We start from the raw sequence: 27051 nt of genomic DNA on the forward strand, positions 1-27051 counted from the left end.
AAGTGTTGGATTTCCTCTTAACCTGATGTTCAAGAGATGTCTCTCCTTCTGTGTGAATCGGGCCTTCTGTCCTCCCTGTCCATGCTCCCATGCTCCCTATTCAGTTCAGTGCTCATGCCCAGGGATGAAGCAGTTTTTCAGATATGCACACAGCATGAGTTTCTGCAAAAGTTGAAGGTTTTTTTTTTTTTTTTTTTTGGTCATTCTAATGATACCCAAAACTTATTTTTCATTTTGACTTCAGCAACACATCAGCTGCACATCTTTAGGATTCTTTATAAATTTTGTCCCTTCCAGAATTTTCACACCTATACTTTGCAAATAAAAGGCTCTACATATTTTATTATTTGGATAAATCATTTCAGAGTCTTCAATTTGCTAAGCAATTTTCTTTTCCTTTTTTCTTAAATGTATTCCTCTGTCTTTTCTATCCTGACTCTCAAATGTCATGTGTCCCATACAGACTCAACTGTTCCTGAGGTATATCATTCAAATACTTAGAGACATCAAATGTCTTTGCACCCCTGAAGGTATTCCTTCTTCTGTACTCCTTCTTCCTATCATTTATAAACTAGGTTAAGTGGCTTTTTTTTTTTCCTGGAGACTCTGCTACTCATGGTTCTTTATCTAGAAAAGCACTTATTTGCCCCTAAATTTTGACTTTCTTAAAAATCATCATATTTTTATGACCATTTTCCCCCAGTGGGTTCCCACCCCCACTCAGGTTGACAATATTTAAAATTACCTTTGAGACCAAATCTTGTGGAAGGTTTTTCAAAAATGGAAATAAAGTGGGTTTCCTGGAGTCTCATATTTTCACGCCTACCACCTCCAAACAGTCTGGTGGCTCTATCAGGAATAATTTCCTCTTATAGAAATCGTAATGCTTTATTTGTGAAATGTGCTGAAATGTTTAGTGACTCTAAGGTTTATGGTATTATAATTTTGCTCAGTTTTCCAAGATCTGTCTGCCAGGGACCTCATAGACTGTGGCAGGATGCCTGTTTTGATCAATATATACACAATGCTAGCTATAAATTCCTTCAGAATGCTTGGGTGGGTGCCCATGATTTATTTATTTCCATTTGCCAATTAGGTCTAGAGAGCCATGCTAATAGACTCCCTGGAAGAAGACAGAAAGATATCTTGGAGGGAAACAGCTGAACCAAAAAAGAATAACCTTCCTGCTCTCTAAATTTAGAGCAAATCCATTACCATTTTTGTTTTACCTCAATTAACTTTATCTCTCAGAATTCATCTAGTGTCCAAAGAAATCTTATAGCCTGGAGAATTCCTCCATTAGTCTGGACTTTCAAAGTTCTTGTGAAATGTGTAGTCACTGTGATCAGGGGATCTGAGCCTACTGGTAGTTCATTATTACGATGGCGCTTGTGGGCGTCAGGAACGATAATGTCTGTATTTAATGGTATTTGTGGCTTGCCCCCCGCTTGCAATTACCTGCCAAGTGTAGTGGCTGGATTGAAAGTGTGATTGCAGCAGCCCATTTTAAGAGATATCCTACTGACTCTTTGATGATAGTTTGACCTAGAGCAGTGTGTGTGTGTGTGTGTGTGTGTGTGTGTGTGTGTGTAGGTGGGGAGGGGGCGCGGCCATTTCCACATTCTTCCTGTGGAGTAAGAGGAAACTTCCCAGGGAAGTGAACAATTCCAGTAATAAATTTCTTCAATATTGGCCTTGCTTAACCAGCTGAATATTCTTCATAAAACAGCAATTGGCCGTTCTGAACTCACACCCTAGGCAAGAGACACCTGGTGGGTGGAGAACATGCTGAGTTGGTAGGTGGCCATGACAGTACACAGCTGTAACAGAGGTGTCTGCTCTCAGGAAAGGTTTATTGTCCACAGGGCTGAGAGTCTGACAGGAGCTGCTGCTGATTCGACCATTTTGTATTCATTTGTCTGGTGACTGGGGCAGCAGCTGCTACCTTCTTATACTCTTAAAAAAAAAAAAAAAAGCACTGCACAGATTGGATGACTGTGCAATATTACCCCCACCACTGAAGGCTGAAATATCGATGTTGCATTTACAGATTTGGCTGTGAACAAAACAATAGGCAAGGAAGGGCTTCAGGTTCCCACTGTCATGTAAGTGGAGAGAGAAAAATAATAGCAAAAACTCCTGCAAATATATGAGCCTCAATCCTAAGAACCTTTATGCTTCTGAATGCAGCAATAGAAAGCTTCTGGCCATTGTTCTCTGACGTGTTGCTTTAGCCACTTTAACTAGCTTATTTCCACTTAGAGTAGAAGTTAATTAAAATGCCTGCCATTTATTAACAGTTCATACGTTATGAGACATCTTTTTTGGGTTTTACATATTTCTCTTTTTGTAAAATTAATGTATAATCATTGTAGAAAAATTATAAATCAGGGATAAGCAAAATAAAAGAATATAAATATCTAACAGTTACATTGTTCCTGCTACATGCTGGGCACTGTCATAAATTATTTTTTTACATATTAGCTCATTTAATTTTTAAAACAATCGTAGAAGGTAGCTTTGTTTTTTTGGGGTGTGGGTGGGGTGGGTACTGGGGATTGGACTCAGGGGCACTTGACCACTGAGCCACATCCCCAGCCCTATTTTGTATTTTATTTAGAGACAGGGTCTCACTGAGTTGCTTAGTGCCTCGCTTTTCCTGAGGCTGCTTTGAACTTTGGATTCTCCTGCCTCAGCCTCCCAAGCTGCTGGGAACACAGGCATGCACCACTGTGCCCAGTAGAAGCTAGTTTTCTACCTACTCCCATTTTTTGGATGAGGAAATTGAGGCAGGTGAGTTAGATGACTTGCCTAGAACCCCCAAACCTCTGACTTCAAAACCTGCTCTCCGCCATGTTGTTGCTCTGCTGTTGCTGTCCACATTGCCCTCACTAAGGGACAACTTAGCATTCACCCCAGTGGATAGCATTCCAGACCTTTTCTATTAATATAAAAAAAAGATGACCACATGGTTCACTTGTGTATCACATATCTTATTTTCTGCTATGACTCTCCACATTTTATGAATGAGGAACCAAACTTAGAGGGACTGAGAGATGTGCCCCAATTCTCATAACCTTGGTAGAACAGAAAGCTTTCTCCAACTACACTACCTCCATCCACAGGATTCTTTTCTCTTTATTAAGCTACCTCAGAGGCTTTTGATTTTGATTTTTGACAAAAGCATGTTATTTCATCTTTGTGTGATGTGTCTCCAGGTTGAAGGTGACTGGATGGTAGAGTGGGTTCTCTTAGTGCTCCCCAGATCCACCTTACAGCTCTACCCTGAGGTGCACCTATCCTGCAGCACCAGCCAGGCTGGGTAATGACCACTTCTGACTGTCCTTTGGTCACATCACCCATCTAGAGTTTTGCATCAGACCTGAGACAGGTAGGGCGTTCTGGGGTTGACAACATGATACCCTCTGTGGAACAAAATCAGCACTCACCCTGAGGCAAGAGCTGCCCCAAGGAGCCCTACAATAAATTTCATAATTTTTACTTATATGGTTTGCTTTGAATCAGTACAGTTACTTTCTTCCAAAAAGTCCAGTGACCATTTTGTTTCAAACTGTTTCACTAAAATATTTTGCTAAGGTGACTTATAGGAACCAAAGAAAGCACTAAAAACCATTCTGAACATTTAATTCATAATCCTTTCTCATGTTTCTGTATTTTCAAGCTTTAATGCTTTTTCTATTTCAAATCAATTCATTCTTCAAGCACACATATTTCAGAGTTATAACAAAAGAGTAGCTACGAATAACTACTCTGCCTTCTCTTTTCATTTCACAGTACCCCCCATCTTCCTTCCATCTCCTGGCTGAAAATTCCCTTTGTTCCACCACCATATTTCATAGTTAGCATTCTCCTACCAACTTCTGGTACACCTGGTTCTTAAAATGTTCCCTGTTGTGGTCACCTCACTGTGTTCTCTCAACTAAATGAACACTTTACTTCTGCCCCAACTTCCCTCCTTTGAATCATATACATAGGTACAAGATAAAAAAAAATTTTAACTGATTCTTGAATTTAGTGACCATCATCATTTACAACCCTGACTTCCTGAGATTTGCTGATACAACTATCAAGTAGAAGAAGAACTGGAGATGTTTGAGCAATGCTTTAATTTTTCAGAAGGGGAGACTCTGAAGTCCTGAGTATAAGTATGATCTAGAAGGTGAGCAGAGTTCTAGGGCAGGTGGACATAACTCTTTAGATGGTGCATCTGGAGAAGGGACACAGCAGGTCCTGGGGCAGTCTCCCTTGAAAGGATTTAAGGGAAATTCTGCATCTGATATGGAAGACTGTTTATACTCTAATCTCAGTTTTACTTTCTCAGCACCACCACATATTATTTCCAAGTGTGATCACTTCCAGACACCAGCTTGGTCCAACACCAGTTCAGTCTTAGAGACATGAACTTCCTTATTTTCTTGTAATGTGACTTCCCTCCAACTGTATACCAAGCCCAAGTTCACAGTGACCAGGCAAATAAAGCCTGAGATAGGCCCATCCCAGTGGTGTACGCCTATGATTTCAGAGGCTCAGAGACTCAGGAAGGAGGACTGTAAGTTCCAGACCAGCCTTAGCAACTTATAGCAAGAACCCCAGCAACTTGGTGAGACCCTTTCTCAAAATGAAAAATAAAAATAAAAAAGAAAGGTGCCAGGGATGTAGTTCAGTAGCAAAGCACCTCTGAGCTCAATTCCCAGTACCAACATCATCATCATCATCATCATCATCATCATCATCATCATCATCATCATAATGAGATGGCTAGGTGGGGACCTAAGCACTCTGAAGATGGTATGTTCCATTTACATGGCAGAGGTAATTTTCAACTCTAGTCACTGGGTGGCATGAAAGATTGTATTGGTATGTCAAGTTTTCCTTTTAGTAAGATAAGTTAGAAACACAGGTTTTTCATGTGAAGTATCTCAATTAATATTGAGGACTAAGATTAAAAAAGGAGAATCCTGAACTATCCAAATCACTCTCCCATGGTTCCAATTTGGCCTGTATATGTTCTACAATCTGGAGTGGCCTACGCCTTCCTCTCAAATTCTGAGGGTCTTTCTTTAAGCATAGACTCAGACTCCACCTTTTCCATAAAGCCTTTCTGGATCACCTCAACCCATAGAACTTTCTTCTTCCTTCCATCTATTCCAGTTCAATCCAATCTACTAATATGACACCACTTGAAAACCTCTTTTTATGTCTTTAACTGAATTGCCAAGGAGAGAGACTCACTTTTCTGTTTATCCCAAAATGTCTTACAGAATCACATGGCAGATAATCAATAATAGATAAATATTTGTTGAATCAAGAAAAAAATTATATTTTACCAAGCTTTGAAAGTATGCAAAGTTTACATCAAGGAATTTAATTTCTAGGAATTTTTACTAGGGGAAGAACCATGGATCTGTGCGATGATATATATAGTAATTTGATATTGGTTATAGCATTACTTGTTAATGTTGGAATAAATCAAAGTATTCATCAAAGTAACATGAATAAATTAAAATTGTAATATATGATATGACTGGTTGAATGTCGTTTATGATCCCTTCGTCTATAGTTTTCTCCTTCATCTCTTTCTCTATTTTTGTTATTTTCTTTCCAAAGAAACTGGGATGTCTGTCCCATTATTTCTCTTCGTTTGGGTTTTGCTGAGTGAATCCCTGTGGTGTCATTTAACACGTTCCTCTGTCCCTTCTATTTTCTACAGTTGGTGTTTATGGAGACTTATCCAGACGAGGTTTGATATTTTGGCAAGACTCCTCATTACTGAGCTTTCAAGTCTTGGTGGCCAACCACAACCAATACTATTTCTTGCTCACAAGTTGGCACTGAGCTCTGGCTCTGTTCCAGGCTATGGGATATGTTCAGGTCTTCTCTGTCTTCTCATCATGAGACTCAAAAGTGAGGAAATAGCCCCTACATGCAGTTTTCATGGCTGTGGACAGAAGGTGAAGGAGAGCACATCCAAACTACAACGTGCATTTAAAGCTTTTCTTTGGAAGTAGTATATGTCAGGTTTGCTCATATTCTATTAATCAAAGGTAGTCTCATGACCAAGTTCAAAGCCAATGCGGCATTTCCAATGCGGAAATAGCAGCACAGGAGAGGAGATGAATAATTATGAGCAAAAAGATACTGGGAGTTTGTTTTCTTGGGAGTTTGTTCTTGTTTATTTGTTCTTTGGTGATGTTACAGTCATCAAATTACAAGGACTGCAAATGTGTTCTAATCCTGCCATTTTTTTCTAGTTTTAGAGCATGGTATATTAAAGAGGAAGTTTCTAATATTAGTCACTGTTTATTTTTAAGATAAAATTTATAAAGGAAAGCTCACATGAATACTTCCTGATGTTTCTTTGTTATCAATATAATAATTTTGTTCCTTTGAAGTGACCCATGAGTAGTTTGACTCATTATGAATTCAGATTTATACATATTTGATACTTTCCAACTCACTGAAGTTATCTTTTTCAGTATTTTAGACCACATCTTTGCCCAATGGGCAACTTCCTGAATTCTTTGGATGTGACCCTAGTGTTCTCATACTTTTGTTTTCTGTCGTAAGATGTTCCAGGCTCATCTTGATCATGTTGGAAATTTATTCAAGAAGCCCAATATTTTTACAGTGGAAAATGACATAGAGTCCATAATCTTGGCATGAAAGGTATTCTTTGCTACTAGGTTAGTCATTGTTTCTGAGCCTTTTCAGAGAATCACATACTGAAATATTTGTAGATGAAATTCCTTGGTATCTGGGATTCACCTCAAGATAATCTAAGGAGAAGTGTAGAAAGAGTGGACAGTGTATAGATGAAAACTGGCCATGAGTTGAAAACTGTTGGACCTGGGGGTAGGCATATGAGGTTCATTATTCTTGTCTCTCTCTGTTTTTATATGTTTGAAGTATTTAATAACACATTTTGAAAAAAATACTAGAAGATTATTTAATAACATGGGACAATGCTCATGTTATGTAATTAAGTGACAAAGAAGGTATGCTTTTTTTTTTTATAAAATAAGCCTAAATTTGCAGAAGAAATTTATAAACATAAGATAAGGCCACAAGGATGAACCCTAGATAATAAATGATCCTCTCTGTGGTACACATTATTTTCATTTTAGTCTTTGTGGGTTTTTTTGTATATTCCAAGTTTTCTATATGTACATATATTACCTTTGTAATCAGACAAAAATATAAATGTCATTGACTAAATGACTTTAAGACAATGACAACTCCACTTCCTTGTTTAGATGCTTTTATGATAATGGTGTCTCCCATTTTCAAGCTTTTACGAATACTTCTACAGTGTGGCTGCCTGAAAAATCTCTCTGTTGTCATTTTCCTCCCTGCTGCATCTTTCCTGCTCCCAGTGACCCTCATCTTTCTTTCCTTACTGGTGCACAGAGTTATGAAAATCAGAACATTAACTCAAAGTGAGAAAGAATACAACTTTATTCCTTCCTGCTCAATGCTTCCTCTCTGTTCCCTCACTAGCTTAATGACTTTTTGCATCTCTAACTTTCTTCCTTATACCTTATAACTTTTATTTAAAACAATAATAGAAATGCATGGCATTTATAGAGCTTTTTGCTGAGCATCTGATATTTGGTTAATTACCTGATGTACATGAACTTATTTAGTACAAAAAGCAGACTTAGGATTCAAGAATTATGTTTAATTCTTACATTAACTCTGCCATACAGTGATTTCTACCTAAGCCAAGGGTGTGGCTTAGGGAAATGCACAACTTGTCCATCCGTACTTCAAGCATGAAGTGGGGTTGGTTGAAATCCATGTCTGCCTGGGTCCAAAGTTCATGGTTTTCCCACTGTTTCCTGTTGTCTTCTTTCAAAAGGAAAACAAGGGGAAAAAAATCTCTAATTATCCTAAAGCAGAGATCTGCAAAATCTTTTACAAGATTTAAAAAGGAATTGTGTTGTATTTAATTATCCTGTGTATTTCATGTTAGCCTTATAAAATAGTTCTTTTGTTCTTGGCTTCATTCTCATAAAAGGAGGATTCAAAATGCATGGTAATAAAATCTGGGGTTAAACAAAGTCTTATTAGAAAGGATACAGAGAGCCAGTCATTTAAGGATAGTCTGTGCAGAAGGTACATGAGCCCCAAGGCCAGGCAACATCAATAGGGAAGACAGAATAAGGAGAAAAGAATTAAACACCAGAAACAAAGGAAACCCTTGAGCCCCAGGGCTGTGCCTGTCTCAGAGATTCTAAAATCAAGGGCCCAACGAAGGGATATGACTCTTTTCGGGCAAGGTCTGCCCATCAACCTTGATGTCTTGAAGAATGTCATCTTTGGCATATTGTTCTTTTAAGAAAACAGGTTCCAGGTTGTAAAAAAAACAAAGTCCTTAAAACATAAAGCATGCTGTTTAGAAATGAATCCTCAAACTAAACAGAATGTAGGCCTTTTACCAATAAGTCAAAGTTATCTTGGGTGCGTCCCTCTTCACTGTTTGGGACAGCTGCCCCACTGGATGGCCCAGTACTGTTGTGACCACAAAGCTGCAGCAGTGTCTGTGGTCCTCCCCTCTACTGCCCCCTTCCAGGGACCCAGAGGCCTGCCAGGCAGAAAGATTTTTTTTTAAATGTTCCCTCCTTCATAGAAGAAATTGCTTCCCTTGAGAGCCTTGTGCTGCCTCTTTGTATCAAAGGAGAATCTCACAAATCATGGGGATAGTGCCAGTTAGTTAACGTTCCTAGTTAATTCACTGTGCAAATATTTGCATCTGTGCAGGAGTCTCAGAGAAAATACCTTAAATCAGAGAAGTGTGTTTAATCATGGAAATTTCAGGTTTTGGGAAAAGTTAAAACAGTTGATATTTGGAGCTATACATACCTTTCTGCACTCATCCTCACTCAAACACACTCTGTGAACACACACAGGGTCATGGATTGATTTTCCTCCTTCCATTTCCTCAGTGGGGCGCCTTCGTCCGTTTACCTGGAACCTTAATATTAATCTTCTTCCTGGGAGCACGGAACCTACTCCTTTCCTCACTTCTTCCCTGGGACAGCCTCTCTATTCTACTTTGTTCAAGACCAAAAACTCATTTCTTGAATACATACCTGTATATTTCTTCTCTACCAAACAGCCATCTGCTTTCTAAGATGCTAAATCTTAAGCCATAATGCAAAGAAGTTGAAGAAGAGGGACCCAGGATCTCCTTCAAGACTTTGGGAGGTCAAGGTCTTTCTAGCAGGATGCATGGGAAAGACATCAAGGATCTGAATCTGTATTATTATAACTTGTTGGGCACTGAGTGAATTATGGTTAATTCATTTCATTGTACCCATTAAATCACTCCCTATTTTCCTTTTTATTGTTTTCACTGAGTTCCAGCTGTCACAAGGGAGCGTTATCAGTGGGGTAGACCACCCTTCATCCCATGAATGCATGTCATCTGTTCTTTGCCATAAAATTTGTAGAGCCCAGAGTGTGTAGAGAAGCTAAGCAGCAGCAACCCTTCCACTGGAGTGAGGCTAAACAAGGTCCATTCCCAGTGAGATACCCGGGTTGTCTGTTGCTTACTCTGTGTATTACAAGGTAGAACAGAGCGGGACCTATTACTCATTCCTAACCACTTTCACATTTCACATCAGCAAGAAATAAAGCCTACTCAGGGAATGGCTTTCTAACTGTGGGGACCAGCTTGAGATTTGGAGGTGTGGAGAACACAGGTCCTGGCCTACTGGACCAATGGTCCCGACTTAGTAGTTGGTAACGGATGGATGCAATGCTGCAGTCCAATTTGAAGTTACCCAGTCAAAGGATCTTTCCCTTGACTTCTAATTATAAAAACTGGTGACCAGGGCCAAGTGCTGGCAAAACACTGGGAAGTTTTTTTCCCACCTAAGATTTCCATCTCTTTCTTTTAACCTTTTTTCTCTTTCTACTACATCAAGTCCCATGAAGCTCTTTTTCCTTTAATTTTCTTCCATCCTTAACTCCAAAGGGATCTGGAATATACTCACCACATGGTGAAAATGGCTGGGAATAGCACAAACCTCTGGGGTTGTTACTGAAGGCCGTGATTGCAAGACTGACAAGAGAGAGAGAGAGAGAGAGAACGAGAGAGAGCAAAAAACAGCAGACTCTCAAGTTTCAGATATCTCCCCCACCCCCAGGAACCTACACTGTGACTGGGATCCCACAGGGGATTGTAATGCAGGTTATCACATTGGGAAAAACTGCCTGGAGGTTGAGGCTGTGAAGTATGAAGGGAATTACTGCAGGGAGGAGTACCTGGTTGGGGGGACCTGGAAGAAAAGGCCTCTCAGGACCCACTGCCGCTCCATCTTTCACTCCCTGTTTGGATTTAAATTGCGTCCCAACAAGATACATGATACAAATCCTAACCTCCAGAACCTGTGAATATGACCTTATTTGGAAATAATTGTAATCAAATTAAGTTGAGGTCAGACCAGTGTGGAGGGTACCCGGTCCAGTATGACTGATGTCCTTAGAAGAGAAGTGACACAGAGGCTGACACAATAAGGGAAGCTGATGGGAGACACCCAGGGAGCCAGCCGTGGGATGTCAGAGGCAGAGAAGGGAGGGATGCGTACAAATGGCAGATACTCAAAGAGGCGAGGAAGGGTTTGCCCCTACAGGTTTCAGATGAGCATGATCCGCTGACACCTTGATTTTGGACTTCCAGCCTCTAGGATGGGACGTTTTGCATCCCTACTGTTTATGCCATCTAGTTGGTGACTTTGTTATCGCAGCCCTAGAAAACCAACATCCTCTCCTCAAGTCCCCTTTCTACTTCTCTCCCTACAAGTCACAAGGTGCCGGCAGTCACCTCTCCTCCTCCCACTGAGTGCCAGTCTTGTTGGGGAGCTGGGGTTGTCTTCTCTGCTTCCTGTGCCTCATCCCCTGATCTGGTCTCTGGAGGAGCATGGCATCTGTGGCCTTGAGTTGCATACTGATCTTCCAGAGAAAGACCAACAGGATGTGGACCTATCTTCAGGAGTAGCCTAAAGGCCCATCAGCTCATGGGGAAGCAGGAGACAAACCCTATAAAGCTCTGGCTCTAATCTTAAATGTCTGTTTCTGTGGCGCTAGAGAAAACAGACTTTTTTTTTACTAGAGCCAGGCCCCAGCCAAGGTGCTTCAAGTCTGCAAATTCCCTGTGGTTTGGGTCCTCACTGCCTTGGGGTCTGAATTTTCTCCAGGGGTGTCTGTGATCTGTCATGAGGCCTTGACTTTCTATACAGAGAAGAAGAGGAAATGGGGTGATTCAGAGTTGGTGGCCTCATTGATTATTCCAGGATGCCTGTGATCTGTCTCATTTCACTCCACTCTCTGACACTCCTACTCCTGGAATATGTTGCCACACTGAGCCTTGGAAATGAAAATACAGCCATGAACATTATCATTTATCAAATGCCATACACTGCAGGTCTGTTATTTGATATCCTCATAGTAACTCTGCAAGGCACACTCAATCTTTGTTTTGTAGATTAGGCTCAGGAAGAGTACTGAATTTTCTCAATTTCCAAAACTGTGGGTGGCTGAACCAGCAATCAAGACCAGTCATGACCATCTTTCCACTAGACGGCACCACCTGTTTTCCCAAAGACAAACACACTTTTGACTTGCTTTGGGCAACAGAGTTCTCTGGTCATCAGAGTGTCCTTTAGTTAGGATAGCTACCTGGAGGTGCAGGCATTTACTTTATAGCTCTTATAGCCATTCTTTGCAGTCTCTGCATTTTTGTTGAGAAACATGTACATAGAAGAAAATAAAGTGAACAAAGCTCTCCTGCATCAAGTATAAAGAACAGAAAATGTCCTGATTACTTCATGGCTATTCAACAGTTGCACTTCATTAAAACTTTATTTGCATTTCATTTTGAAAGCCCTTGTCATAGAATGCCCAAAGCATTTCCAAAGATCAACAGTTTGAAATTTGGGTGGTGGTGGGGGTTAAATAATGGATAATGGTTGAAATCCCATGAGTTAAATAGGTGCATCTCACTACTCTAAATGGTTTAAGGGCCTCTGGTTAAGGAATAAGTTTGAATTGCTCCTACATTTCTGAACAATATATGATCAACATCTTAGGCTTTTGCATATGTATTCCTAAGTTGTGAGCCTGTTTAGCAATTAGTCATGTGTGAAAATTCAAGTTTTGGTTTCAGATAAGAAAGAGAAGGTTAAAATCAAGAGGATTACATAAAAGAGTTATTTAACTTTAAGAGTGGGTATTTAAAACTTCTCATATGAAATCATGCTAAGTGAAATAATCCAGATTTGGAGAAAGCAAGGGTCAAATGTTTTCTCTCCTATGTGGAAGCTAAAGCAAAATAAGGGAAGGAAGGCAGTAGGGGAGGGGATCAGATATAATAAAGACAGAGGGAAGATCAGTGGAGTAGAAAGAGAATGAGAGGGAGGAAGGGCAGCGAAAGAAATCTGGAATGAATCTCACAGAATCATGCTATATACATACACAAATGCAGCAAAGGGAATCTATATGTAGAAAGTACCAATAAAAAATAAATAAATAAAGGTGTGAAAGGAAGATCAGTAGAAGAGGGAGAAAAGGGGGAGGGAGGAGGAGAGGAAAGGGAAGGGAAAATGGGGATTGAAATAAAATTCCTTGTATGTAAAATTAAGTCAAAAGGAATCCAGATACTCTGTATAAATATAATGCTCTAATTAAAAACAAACCAAACCAAACAAAAACCCTTTCCAAGTGAAGTCACTTGTAGAGATGGCACTGACAGGGGTTTTCTATCTCACCTCAGGCTAGAAGTGAAGAAATGACTCTCCATTATTGTGTAAGATGTCAGCCAGTCATGAAATAGAGCAGTGATTGGCAACTTTCTCAGTAAAGGGCCAGAGAATAAATTTTAGCCTTTGTGGCTACTCAAGTCTGCCATTTTAGTGTGAAAGCAGGCATGGACAATGCAAAATTTAATAACTGGCCATGTTCCAATAAAACTTTATTTACAGAGGCTGGGACTGTGGCTCAGTGATAGAGCAGTCGCCCAGCACGGGGGTTGGGGGCTAGGGGGGCAGGGGTGGGGGATCCAGGTTCCATCCTCAGCACCACATAAAAATAAAGGCATTGTGTTGTGTCCATCTACACCAAAAAAATTAAATAAATAAATAAAAAACTTTATGTACAAAAATAGTCAGTAAACTGAATTGACTATGAGCAATGGTTTGCCAACCATTAATATCAAGCAATGCATTAGTCAGTTCTCCATTGGTAAAACAAGATACCTGAGGGTGGGTAATATATAAAGAAAAGAAGTGTATATAGCAGTTTTGGGGGTTCAAGGGCATGGTGCTATCAGTTCATCTTTGGTGAGGACCTCATAGTGGATGGTATCACAATGGCAGATGGGTATGGAAGAGGAAGAGATCTCATGGCAAAATGAGATCAGACAGATTACAGAGTCACTATTTTATAACAATCCTCTCCAGAGAACTAACTGGGGTCTATGAGAACTACTCACTCCCTGATTTCCCAGGAGGCTGCACATCTTAAAGTCCTAGCATCTCTTTATTGTCATTCTAGTAGGCACAAAGCTTCTAACACATGAGCCTTTGGGAGACATGCTCAAACAATACCCATGCTATAGCTAACATCCAGGGGAAAAAATTATTTGAACATTAGATAGTTGGCTCAGATGCTTCCTTCTTAGAATTTTTTTTTCTTAAACAAAATAGCAGATATTTGCTTGGATTGGCCTATGTATATTAATATCTCCACTTTTAACATTGTTACACCTTTGCTTTAGAATGCTCTGCATAGAAAAATCCTACATGGTTCTTAGAGGATGCGCTGGTGCCTCTGAGAGTCAGGATCTTATACTCAGTTTGTTACCGGATTATTGGTCACTGAAACTGCTTTTCCTTTGAGCACTATTCAAGCCCCAGGGAAATACCGCTCTCCAGGTCTTGTAAACAAAAGTCTGTATCTGAATACTAGGGACAGGACCTTGGAGAATGAAAAGATCTAAGCCTTAGAAGCACTTCAGTAGGAGAAAATGAAAATTAATTAACTCACCAAATCCTTTCTCCCAGATAACAAAAATGCAATAGATCTGTGTACAGAAAAGAATCCTCTGCATTAGAACTGAATGTCCTCTTCCCTGCTTCACTCAGTGTTCTAATTTATGGTCCAGAAAGGCTTGTGAATCATGGCATTTGCACATGGTGGCTGATAAATACTGTTCAATGTTAAATGCTTCTAATAACCAATAAAAATGTATATGTGGGGCTGGGGATGTGGCTCAAGCGGTAGCGCGCTCGCCTGGCATGCGTGCAGCCCGGGTTCGATCCTCAGCACCACATACAAAGATGTTGTGTCCGCCGAGAACTAAAAAATAAATATTAAAAAAAAATTCTCTCTCTCTCTCTCCTCTCTCACTCTCTTTTTTAAAAAAAAATGTATATGTGCATAAATGTAGGTCTAGACATAACATGCAGGAATAATGATGCTGATTCTTTACAATGGCAACTAGATGGACATCAGATGTTAGAATTGTGAATATTTTATTATTATTTTATTATAGTAAAAGGTAATTACATTTTGAAATCAAATAATACATTTTTGTTTCATATATATTTTTATTTAAAATTTGTTGTATTATTCTTTATAATTTTAATAGATAATTTTCAACATGTTAGAAGAAAATAAGTTTTTAAAACCATGAAAAAGTTTTGTTCTGTCAATATTTTACATTAACTTTTTAACTTTTTCATGAATATATATTCAAAATTTTAAACCATTAGCCATTTACTATCAACTATGTGTCAACTTGATTATAACAAATTATTTGTATTTTTTTCTATATTTAAGGTGATCCAAGTTTAGGAATGATGAATTACATATGCCTTTGTTTTATTACTCATTCATCAAAGACACCCAGTCATATATAAAAATAATGAAATACAGACATATTTAAGATTTCTTGCAGTATAAGGTATACTTAAAAAGGTAGGCAGAGAGATCACAGTTATTGAACAGTTTGTTAGCATATGCTAATAGAATTCTATTCCCATTTTTGCATAAGCTTCCACAAATATTAATGAAGGAACTGCCTCAAATCACTATCTTTCAAGGAAATAAAGGTATTTTGATTAATTTATAGGTGACCCAAAGCTCCCTTGAGAGTTTATTTTTGTTGTTTGTTTGCTTTTTTGGTACTAGGGATTGAACTCAATGTGTCACATCTCCAGTTCTTTTTTTATTTTTTATTTTGAGACAGTCTCACTGAGTTGCTTAGGGCCTCACTAAGTTGCTGAGGCTAAGGCTGGCTTCAAACTTGCAATCCTCCTGCCTCAGACTCCTACATTGCTGGGATTGCAGGTGTGTGCCACCACACTCAGCTCCCTTTAGTTTTAATCATCTTAATGAAAATTTTTCTAGGCATAACTCCATTTGATCACTTCTTACCTACAATTTTACACTTCCCAAATCTATGGAAAACAAGCTTCCTTTTTTAACAATCCTATTTTGTGCCACTTATTTGGTGGCAAAAACTAACTGGCTTGACATAAGGTTATGTATAACTTTTCTGCATATCATCTATATTCAAATATTCACTTAGAGATATTAATGAGTTTGACTGTGGGATCTGCTTAGGGGTTATGTAATGTACTATTTATGCATTATATTACTTTCTAAAATCTGGAAAAGTCTGAATTTGAAACATGTCTGTTCCAAAAGACTGTCTGCCTTAGTAAAAGAGAAAATGGTGGGGAAGAAGGCATTTTCTTTGATAACACAGTAGATTGCCTTAGAACAGAGGCATAGTATAAATAGTAATTCTTGTTTATACTATGAAGGACTTTTGTTGGATGTGTATGGACAACCATGATCAGTTTTTTTAAAAGGTAATTCCTAAACCAACTTGTTTTCATCTCACTTGATAATTTTTCTTACAGGTGAGCTTGCAGAATAATTATAGTCAATTGATATTACTAATTAACGTATTCTAATTCTTTCTGATTTTCATCATAATTGAATTTACTTTCTACAATTAGGTTACGCCCTGTTTCATGTTGTTGTTGTAGTTATTGATGGCTAATTGTAGGAGACACGGAAGTTGAAAGATGGAGACAAGGACATCTTCTCTGGTGCATTATTGTCTGAATGTTAGACCATAGGATCCTTTCAAAGTTCTTTATGAATGCACAGGTGGAATTTATATTCGGGGAAGAGAAGGACCTAATTCTGCAATTAGTTTGATAATATGGGAGGTTATAGCTACAACCAGTCCAGTATCGACTGAGGTCTGTTACCTTCACAGGGAAAGCTGCAAATTTAGAAGAATTATCACAACTTTGGCTACAGGCCTAAATTTCCTAGGGAGCTTTTAAATAAACAGAAGTGCCCACAGCCCACCCCAGGTCAATTGCATCAGAATCTCCCAGGGTGTTTGTCTTAGTCCATTAGGGGGTCTTATAACAAATTACCTTAGACTGGGTAATTTACAAACAGCAGAAATTTATTGTTCACAGCTTTGGAGGCTGGGAAGTCCAAGATCAAGTTGCTAACAGATTTGGTATCTGGTGAAGGCCTGTTCTCTCCTTCAAAGATATTGCCTTCTACTTGTGTCCTCACAGAGTGGAAAGGGTAATCAAGTTCCTTCAGGCTGTCTTAGAAGGGTACTAATTCCATTCATGCAGACAGAGATCTCATGATGCAATCACCCCCCAAAACCTCCCTCTTGATACTATTGCACTGGGTATTAGGTTTAAATTTGGGGGAAACACAAAAATCCAGGCCATAGCAATGCTCTAATGCACATTAGATCAGTGGTTCTCAAAATGAGACAGTACAATGAGGAACACTTGGGAACTTGGAGGTTCTTGACTCACCTTGAAATAAGGTGGCAGATACACAATGCCCATGAATGACATAAATGACCTTGGAAGAATTCAGGTCTTGGGAGTTTCCTCAGATTTGGAGTCTTAAGTTGATGACTCTTAAAAAACAAAACACAACAAAATAAATAAACTGACTTCATTTTTATTTAGATGCATTATTTCCAGTCTCCATTTTAAAACACTTTTTATTCTCTCTCTTTGTCACTCACACACACGCACACGCACGCACACACACACACACACACACACACACACCCCTTTTCTTTTATTCCCATAGAGAAGTAGCCCCTATAAGGGTGCAAATAGCCCAGGCAGTGAACAGGATCATCCACTGGATTGTAGAGAGAAAATATTAGAACAGTTATTTATATTCTTCCTTATCTCATTCTATTAAAATTTTTATGTTCCTGTATGTTTATGTGAAATATAAAGCGTGTTTGCATGGTTTATAAATATTCAGTATATATATTGGATATGTCAACACAAAAAATTCATTAATATGGGTATACAATTAAAAATTCAGAAATCATTGTACCAAACAAACAGTAAGTTCATAGAGAAAAGAGAATTACATTTTCATCTTTTTTCTTCCATAATTCTTTGCCTACAGATATTAGATATTCAGCTGGTGTGAACATGAATATTTTGGCTTACTGCTATATTTTGAGAAAATGCCACTAACATTTCAATCATCAGAAGGGACTTAAAACTGCAGGGCTTTAATATCGACATCCCTCCTGCTCTGGATGGTGGTGGCTATACGCCTATCACCAAACAAGAGCCACTTTCCTGCTTTCAGTGTAAACACAGAAGTCATATTTGACATTGAGTTTTTTCAATGTCATATAAAATAATCATGCTCTGTTTGTTTCAAATTTTATTGGAGTCTGAACTTCATGCTTGAGCCCTTTGTGGACTCACTTTTGAATTCAGTGTTTCTCTAAGCACCTCACAGCCATCCTTCTCACACTGTTGCTCGTCTGTGGAGAAACAGCAAGTGCTAGGGGCACGTTCCTCTTCTCTAGGACTAGTGAACATCAAGGCAAAACTGCACACCAAAATAATAGTCTGAGCACCAGGAGGTCAATGTAAAGACCAGTTTTAAAAGGCTTCTATGATTCCTGATTAGCCTCACCCAAATAACCAAAACTAATTCTCTATATTTGTGTATCTGATAGAGAACCTGTATTGAGAATTAAAAACTAAAAACCAGAAACGAGTCTTATAATTGAACCATAACAGACACCTTATTTTAAAAATAGATGGCAGACACTCTAGAGTCAGTATGTACACCCAGAGCCTATATCTTGGTTTCTCATAACATTCTCCAGTGAAAGGAACCAGGATTCCTGAGAGAAACAGCTGGTTCTAGAGAGGATGCAAGGAATATTCTAGGTGAGCCTGGTTCATCTTGTAGTTCCAGAATGTAAGGAAGTGTTCAAAAAACATATGGTGAAGATATACCATATGGACATAGGAGCTGACTAAAAAGAACTTCTGATGGCCAAAGCAGGAATAATTTGAGCAACAAAATAGATAATGATTATTGGTTTATAACCAATAATGAAGTATAAAATAAATGCTGAGTGTATACTGTCCATAACAATATCAAAAAATGATTGAATGAATAAATCAATGGGCAAATAGACAAATCACCGTACAGAAGCATTAAAACAATTTGTTCAGATAATCTGCCTTAAGGAAGTACTATTTCATATCTTTAAGTGTATAATGATTTCCTTCCAAAGAATATAGTATGGAAAAGAAGAAAAGAAATTTCAGAGTGGAGAAGCCTTACAAAGAACCGTAGCCCTTTAATCAAGTCAACATCAACGGTGATAAGTCATTTTGATAGCATGTACCCTTGACATGATGTAATGAGAATGGCAATTTATCTCCATGGTCTTCCTCCACAAAACCACAACCGTAGTTATTGGAAAGGTATCAAACAAACTCCAATTGAGGTACATTCTATAAAAGGCCCAATCAGTACTCTTCAAAACTGTTAAGGTCATCAAAAGCTGGAGAAGTCTTCAAATCTGACATGATCTGGAGAAGCCTAAGGAGATGTAATGACTCTACTTGATGTGACATCCTGGATGGGATCATGGGAGGGTATGTGGAAATGACATAAGTTAAAAAAAAAGAAAATCAGAACTTGTATGAACTGTGCTTAATAATAATGTATCAACATTGGCTTATTAGTTGTGACAAATGGGAAACTGGGTATGTGGTATATAGGAACTTGCATAATCTTTGCAATTTTTCTGCAAATAAAAACTATTCTAAAAGGTAATAATAATTTGAAAAAATAAACAATAGATTCTAACAGATACCTTAGCAATAAAGACATAAATAGCTGATAAGCTCATGAAAATATATTCAACCTCATTAACCATCCTGAGAATGCAAGTTAAAACCACAATGGGATACTATAAGCCCATTAAAGAGACTAAAATTATGGATAGATGAAAACCACTGTTGCCAAGAATATGGAGGAACTGGAATTTTTGTACACTTTCAGTGGGGATAAAAAATGGCACAATTACTCTGGAAAACAGTTTGGTAGTTTCATAGTTAGATGCACACTACCATATGACATAAGCATTCTATTCCTATGTAATTACCCAAGAGACATTAGAGAATAATTCACATAGAGACTTGCACATGGACATTTATAGTAACTTTCTTCATAAGAATTAGCTCTTCCTAAAAAAAAAAAAGATAACCCCAATAACCATCAGCAATGATTGAATGAGCAAATTGTGATGTATCAATGTGTGTGTGGGGCATAATACGTAACAATGAAAGGAAAGAAGATACAGCAACAGCAGGGATGAATCTCTCAGAGACATTATGCTTAGCCAGACACAAGACGGTAATGCTGTTATGCCACTTAAACAAAATGCTAGCAAATGTGCACTGTATCTCAAGGGACAGAAAGCAGATCAGTGGTGCCTAGTCAGGGGAGCAGTTAGTGACTTCAGGGGGCCAATAGGAGCTTTTTGGACAGATGAAAGTGTTCTGTGTCTTGTGGTAATTAGGTCCTTGTAGGCATTTGTTAATGCTCATCAACTGTATGTTTATCAGGTGCATTCTATCTGATGTAAATACACTTAAAGTTGATTTGCTTTTTTTTTTTTTTTAAATGGAAGGAGTCCTCAGGGATTCTGGAGATGGCCCTCTACAATAACTCAAGGATGACAGAGTGTCTTCCTCTACTCTATGGTTCTTTCACCATACCATACCATCCCTACCACTCCCATCCCCACCCCAGGGAGCAAGACAGCTGTTTGAGATTGTGTCTCTTTAAGATTGAGGGTTCCTGCTCCACAGGTGATTTCAGAAGGCTCAATGGAATACTTTATGTCAGTGGAGCTTGAAAAGATCCTGCAGTTTGCCCAGAAGACAGGAGGAAGTAGAATCCCTTCTTCAGTTCTTCCTGAATCCAAAGACATGGGCTACAAATCTACTGGGAGCACAGAGATTAAGATAGAAGTAGAGGGTGTACAGCAGCCTGGGCGGGGGTCAAAGAGACACACAGCTTCCACGGTAGGAGAAAGGAGTGCTCTGTGAGGGAAGCCAAATATGGCCTTGGGAAACCGTGCAGACAGCAGCACTGATCGGTAGCAGTAGGAGCCTTGGAAATAAAGTGGCATCAGATCAGGTCTTGGTCACCTCCCTTCTACTCATGCTCTCCGGCACAAAAGAGATTCCCCTCTCCTTCCTGCTGGGGTGGGAGTTAGTGAAGGTGGAGTAGACAGTGTCAGATCAGAGGAGGAAAGCTGGGAACTACGAACAGTGACAGCTAATAATACTGCATTTTGACAGACTATTCAACAGAGAGAGCAGAAGACTTTAATAACTAGATTGCATTACAAAAAAATCAATGGACTAGACTATGGTTTGAATAAGAATAGAACAAAAAATAAGATGTATGCTATGGGTAAATTGGAAGGTTCAAAGAAGTTTTCAGAATGTTACAAGCTTCATTTAAAAAGGAATGCTTGCATTGATATATCTTGACCCGACTGCTACATTTATAGTATTTTTATGATATATAGTTTTGTAACCTGTTATTTTCCCTGGGCTATATATTGTGAACATCGGTCCACGTCAATCTGTAATCTTCTACTTAATGTCTGTGCCACATGGCATCATACAAATGTGCATATTTTATTTAACTTGTAGCTTATTGTTGAACATTAAGTCTCTTCCAATTTTTTCAGTATTAGAAATAAGTTTGAAGAAGAATCTAACACATATGTCTTTTCACACATCCCTGATTGTTCCCATAAGATAAATTTCACAGTTGAGGAATTGCTAGGGAATAGGGTATTTGTGTTTTAAGGTTGTTAACAGCCTTTAGAAGGTGTGTGCCAATTTGCACTTCCACTAGAAATCAACCATGTTTAAAGGCTAATTTTCTATTTATCTATACTTCCATTCTGCCTCAACAACGGATTGAACTAGCTAAAAGGAAGGCTGCAAATCCCTTTCCCTTTCATTATTATAGTAAAATTAGCAACACTAGCAGTGGTGGAGCTCATTCTGGATTTAACATTGAGATGGCTGGGTCTACATAATGACAGTAGTAAAAATGAGTTAGCACTTATGGAGCTTTCTAGGTTAGGTGGCAGGCAGGCAGCATCCACAGCATTTTACAGGTATTAGCCATCCTAGGCTGTGGCCAGTTAGCTCAGCTGGTTAGAGTGTAGTACTGATAGCAATTATATGAAGAGAGCATCATTAATTGTTCTATTTTGAAAAAGAGGAAACTAAGTCACCAAAAGGGTCAATTCCTTGGTCAACATAGTATTTCTGTGTTGATATGTGTCATCATAATCTGGGTTGTTTCAATCTTCCTGCATATTGTATTTCTTTTAATTTGCCTTGAGTTTATTTTCCATCCTATGGATTAACCAGCTACTCATGGAGCAACTTCTGCTGTGAATATGAAATATTATTCTTGGTCAGTCCAGGGGCTCTCTGTGGCAAAGTCCCTCACTTCATCTTAGAAATGGAAGTACATTACATGTCTAATTCTCGAGCACAGTGTTGTGACATACTGTCCCAGTTAGTTGTGGAGTTTGCCACAAACAATTTGTTATAACAGATAAAGTTCTGAAGTTTGCAAATGGGGTAATAATGGAAATGAACGTAGGATTATCCTTGTGCTCAGGTCACCTCACTCCTCCACATTCCAGTGTGCTTTCAAAGTGGGACAAAGGCTGGTGAAGCCTCAGCAAGGTGTAGAGGAAGACAAACAATCTGCAGCCCATCTTCTCTCTCTGCACCAGGGGACTGGGTGCACATGGGTTTCTGCAGGAAAAGTAAGGGAAACCACAGCTCCAAACTGAAGGGACAACAGGGGAGGAAATGATTTAAATGACTAAAGAGTGGAAAAGGGTATGTATGCTCCAATAACAGAATAATATTTCGTATTCACAGCAGAAGTTTCTCCAGCTGGAGAAAAAAATAACATGGACATTTTCATTCTCAGTCTTCTTTCTCTCATTAGCATCAAGAAGCCAAGTTCAGATCTCCCCCAAAATAACAACCACCACGAAAGTCAAGCTATTTGTGCCCACCAGAGAGAGATGGGAAGCACCATGTTCATGCCACAGCCTGTCAAACTCTATCAAGATGGCCAGGAAAAGAAAAGGACCTCCTAAAATCTTTGTTGTTAAATAAATATTTCTCATGAATGAACAGCTTGCTAAGGCTAGATAAGCAGCATGAAAAGCAGAAACATGCTTCTGTTTGTTTATTCAGAGAATTGTTCTTAATAATTCATTTCCTTACAATTTTCAGAAGGAAATTGCCATCTCTGGCCCGTCGACTGGTTGTGAAAGGTCTGCCATCTTTTACGGTGCTAAGTTGTCCTTTTCCTTCCTTAATCTTTACATCTTGCTTGTTGGTGAGCACTTTGGGCCACTGTCTACTCATTAAGTCAATGAATCTAATTAGGTTAGTTACTCATTGCATGTCATATTTACAAACTGGATGCGGATCCCAGGGAGACACCCTCCAGCATAATGCTTATGTTCAGGGGCAGCCATGCCTTTCTCCACTGAAGAAATGCCTCAAAGCAGTGCCATTTTAGTGTGTCACTTGGTGCATGAATGACAAATTCCTGTTACTCTCTGGTATCAAATAATAATTTTTTTAAAAAAAATTTCAAGGCAACTTTTAAACTCTTCCTATTTTTTTCTTTAAATGACTACATTGCTTTTACAGGTATTTTGTCCCAAATTACTTTTGTTAGGGATTAATATGAAGAAGTACTCCCAACCTTTACCCAGTAATCCTCTGAATTTTGATTTGTCTTTTCAATGTGAGATGAAATTTTAAAAAGTGATTTTGCTTTTTTTTCCCCCTCTTGATCAAGTTTATATATTTGCATTGTAGAAACCATTGAAAATACAGAAAATGTAAATAAAAAAATGAAAGCTCCTTTAGTCAATGTGAGAATTTTAAAAGCATATATGGCTGAATGTTAAAGTAGCTTTTAGCATTTAGGTAATTTGATTAAATTGTGGATAGTCCTCAGTGAATAAATTCTATACTCCAGAAATGATTCCTAACTATCTCCCTATGCCATTGTTTTTACCCAGTTACTTGTTTTAAAAAGTCACATGACTATTCTCTGTTGCAAAAATATCAGTCTCCGCTGAGAAATGCCATCAGATGCTTTTCTGTAGATTGTAGCATAGAATGTCTTTCCTTAGAGAACCACTGCTGTTACTACTACCATCCTTACAATGGAAGGAAGAGGTGATGATATTCTAGAACTGAAATGCTTCAGAAGAAGAACCATGTAGAAGCACAGTAGCATTTACCACTTGAAGAGATCAAAAGAAATTAGTGAATTCGAGCAGCAAACAGGATTGTTTATACCTAATGACTAAGATCCATAACCCTCACCAGCCATAGTTATAGGAAACCTTATTTCAAAAGGGTGTGATAGATAAAATGGACAAACCATTCTTGTCTTTCTCACTTTCCTTGATAGTGGCAAAATTTAGTTTTATGACACTCTTCATATGGCAAAGTGGCAGGACAATTGTTTGCATCTCATGTTTCTACATATATCAGGACGGATGCTGAGCTGCGGTTCCAGTCCAATTCTAACATGCTCAAACAAAGGAAGGCAAGAAATAGAGTGAGGAGGAAGGAAAGGATCAGCTAGTCTTTATTGCTTTATAAACTTAGTGTTCTGGAGGGAAGGAGGCGGGCGCACAGTGTGTGATCAACTCTTTCTTTATAACGGGGAAATTCCCACAATGGAAAGCCGTGCATCCTGGCGAGGGAAGGAAATAATCTGTCCACCTCTCTGCCTAGGGAAAGAATGATCTGTTGCCAGGGGCTGGATGAACTCCGTGCCTCCTGGCCAACTGCCAACCTATGCTCAGGAAGGGGCAGGGTTCTGATCTGGAGAGCTGCAAGCATGCAGGGGTGAATGTAATGTCTAGAGACTTGCATTTCTCAAAGTGTTTGGGTGACAGTACATTTTCCTGGCAGAGTAGCAGCTCTGCAGCCTCTCCTCATGAAGTTTTCCTGCCTAAGAGAGAAAGCCCCAGCCCTTGAGAGGCAAAGCAGCATAGGAAAGAACAGAAACATTGCTTTCCCCCCCTGTTCACTTACAAGAAATGCTATGTGACTTTGGGCCAATTACTTCAACCCTCTGGGTCTTTAGTTTTTGTAAGGAGACCCTTCCCAGCTCTAACATTCTGATTCTCCTTGTATGTGGCTCTGTAAACTCAGAGATGCTACCTGGCCCTGTAAGTCCTATAGAAGAAACTGATTGGTTTCTGTCTGCTGCTGCTTGGTTTCTTCAGGTTTCTTAGGAGCCTACAGACTCCAGGTTTTATCACAAAAGCACATATACATACCACTGATTCATTGTTTTCTTATTCTCTTTTTTAAATTTTTATTGTTTTGGGGGAATTGGGAATTGAACTCAGGGGCACTCAACCACTGAGCCACATCTCCAGCTCTATTTTTTTTTATTTTATCTTTTTGTATTTTATTTAGAGGCGGGGTCTTGTGGAGTTGCTTAGCATCTCACTTTGGCTGAGACTGGCTTTGAACTCTCTATCCTCCTGTCTCAGCCTCCTGAGTCGCTAGGATTTCAAGCATGCGCTACCACATCTGGCTCTTATTCTCTTGTACTCACAGCAATACTAATGCTAGCCTTTCTGACTGTGAAGGCAAAGACAACAACAACAACAACAACAACACAATGACAACAGCAGGTGCAAGAGAATAACTGTAATGAAGAAGTGACAAATCACTCAACACTTGCTGTTCAATTCTCCTTTCTATCTGGGTGGTCAGCAGCCTTCACTCTTCAAATGAGAAGGTTGCCAAATTTTCTCTCCTTTTCATGTTCTGATTAGTAAATGGTGGTCTCACTCAATCCAATGCCTCAAATCAGAGACCAGGAGACAGCTTGAGCCCTCTCTGTCTGTCAGTCATCCTGTCCAATCCATCACCAAACCCTGAAGAGCCGGTCGGTCCACTTCTCCCTATCTCTAACATGCCAAGCTTTGTCCAGCCCCCATCATCATTTACTGAGCTACCGAAGTAGCTTCCTGACAGTCTCTCCACACCCCCTGCTCGCTCTGCCTGCCATCCTATTTCCCCACAGAAGACAAAGCAATTTTTCTAAAACATGAATTGGATCACTTTGGTCTCATGCTTAAATCTCTAAGGGGTCTCCTATTGCACTGAATATGTTCATCTTCGCTTTGGTATACAAAATCCCACATGAACTCTGCAGCCTCTTCTCCCACTCCCATCTAGACCTGCCTCACTCCTACTCACCCTGAGGCTCTCCGTTTGAATGTCATTTCCTCAAGCCTCTCTTGATTCACTCCTCCCCTTTATGATCATCAAGAATTATGTGTTTAGTGGTTCACGTATTTATAACCCCTTCCCCTCCAAAGATTCCCTGCCTTTCTTGCTGCAGGGCTCTAGTGCCCACTACAATGGCCAGGCCACTGTGAGCAAGAATTTGTTGACTGAGTGGTCAGGTGACAGCCCTTTACTGAAAGTTCCCATCTGATTATTTTATTTCCATACTAAAAAGGTATTAGCAGAAGCAACAATGCAGATGCTATGCTCTTTTTAAGTTTTTCACTTTTGTACTAGATCTCCCTATGAAGAGATTTTTGGTTTAGGCCCAAGCAGGCCTCATTTGAAAATAGCCATCTCGTCTTTACTTGGATGTGGAGAGAGTTGAAGATCTTGCCAGGGGTAGGATTATCTTTTAAGACATTTGACAGGGTGGTCTACAGCAAGGGCTTTGGGTCACTCACTACTGAGGTTTGAGTCTTGGCTCTGCCCCTTTCTAATTCTTATCTTTAGGTAAAGAATTTGGCCTCAGTTTCTTCAACTGGAAAATGGAGATAATAATAGAATCTCATATATTGTCTTCTGGATCCAATGAGGTAAAAAATATAAAACAACACAGTGCTTGACACAGTGGGGTTCTTGATAAACAGGAGTTCCTACTAGTATGTTTTATTCAACCTCAGAAGGAAGTTCAAATCCTGAGCTCTAGGGTTGGAGAATTTCTGGGGCAGTATCTCCTCTTGACGTGTCGGCTATCCTGTGCTCCGTGGTAGTAAGCAAAACTGTGTCAGAATTCATTTACCTGAAATTATTCACTTGATGTTATAAGAAGATCTGAAATTTACAAGCCAGTAGTATAAAATTGCTGATGACCATTATACAAACTTCGACAAGATGAATTGAGTTTAGGAATAACTAATAATATTTTAAAGCAATGCCACTCTTTCCTGGAGACTTGGTGTGCTGGCATTTGGTGACAGCTTAGTAGAGAGCCTTCGTAGGCAGAGAGTAGGTGATATTAATCTTCTAAACAGAAACCCAGGGTACCAAGAAGATCTTAACATTCCACTCCTACTGTCCTCCCCCACTTCCCGGATCCGGCAGTGTGGGTTTTAGATAAGAAGCCCATCCCCAGGCTCCGCGTAGGTGGTGGAGTGGGAGGAGGTGAAATGCAAGCTTTATTTTCCCAGCTGCCTGTCATCCAATTCTCCTCGTTTCTCTGACTTTCATGAGTGATGAGGTCATCCTGGGCTCAGGAAAATCAAACTTCTATTTTTTCCGAACCCAATAAAGGCCA

The sequence above is a fragment of the Urocitellus parryii genome, chromosome 2 (assembly GCF_045843805.1).
Source record: "Urocitellus parryii isolate mUroPar1 chromosome 2, mUroPar1.hap1, whole genome shotgun sequence".
Lineage (NCBI taxonomy): Eukaryota > Metazoa > Chordata > Mammalia > Rodentia > Sciuridae > Urocitellus > Urocitellus parryii.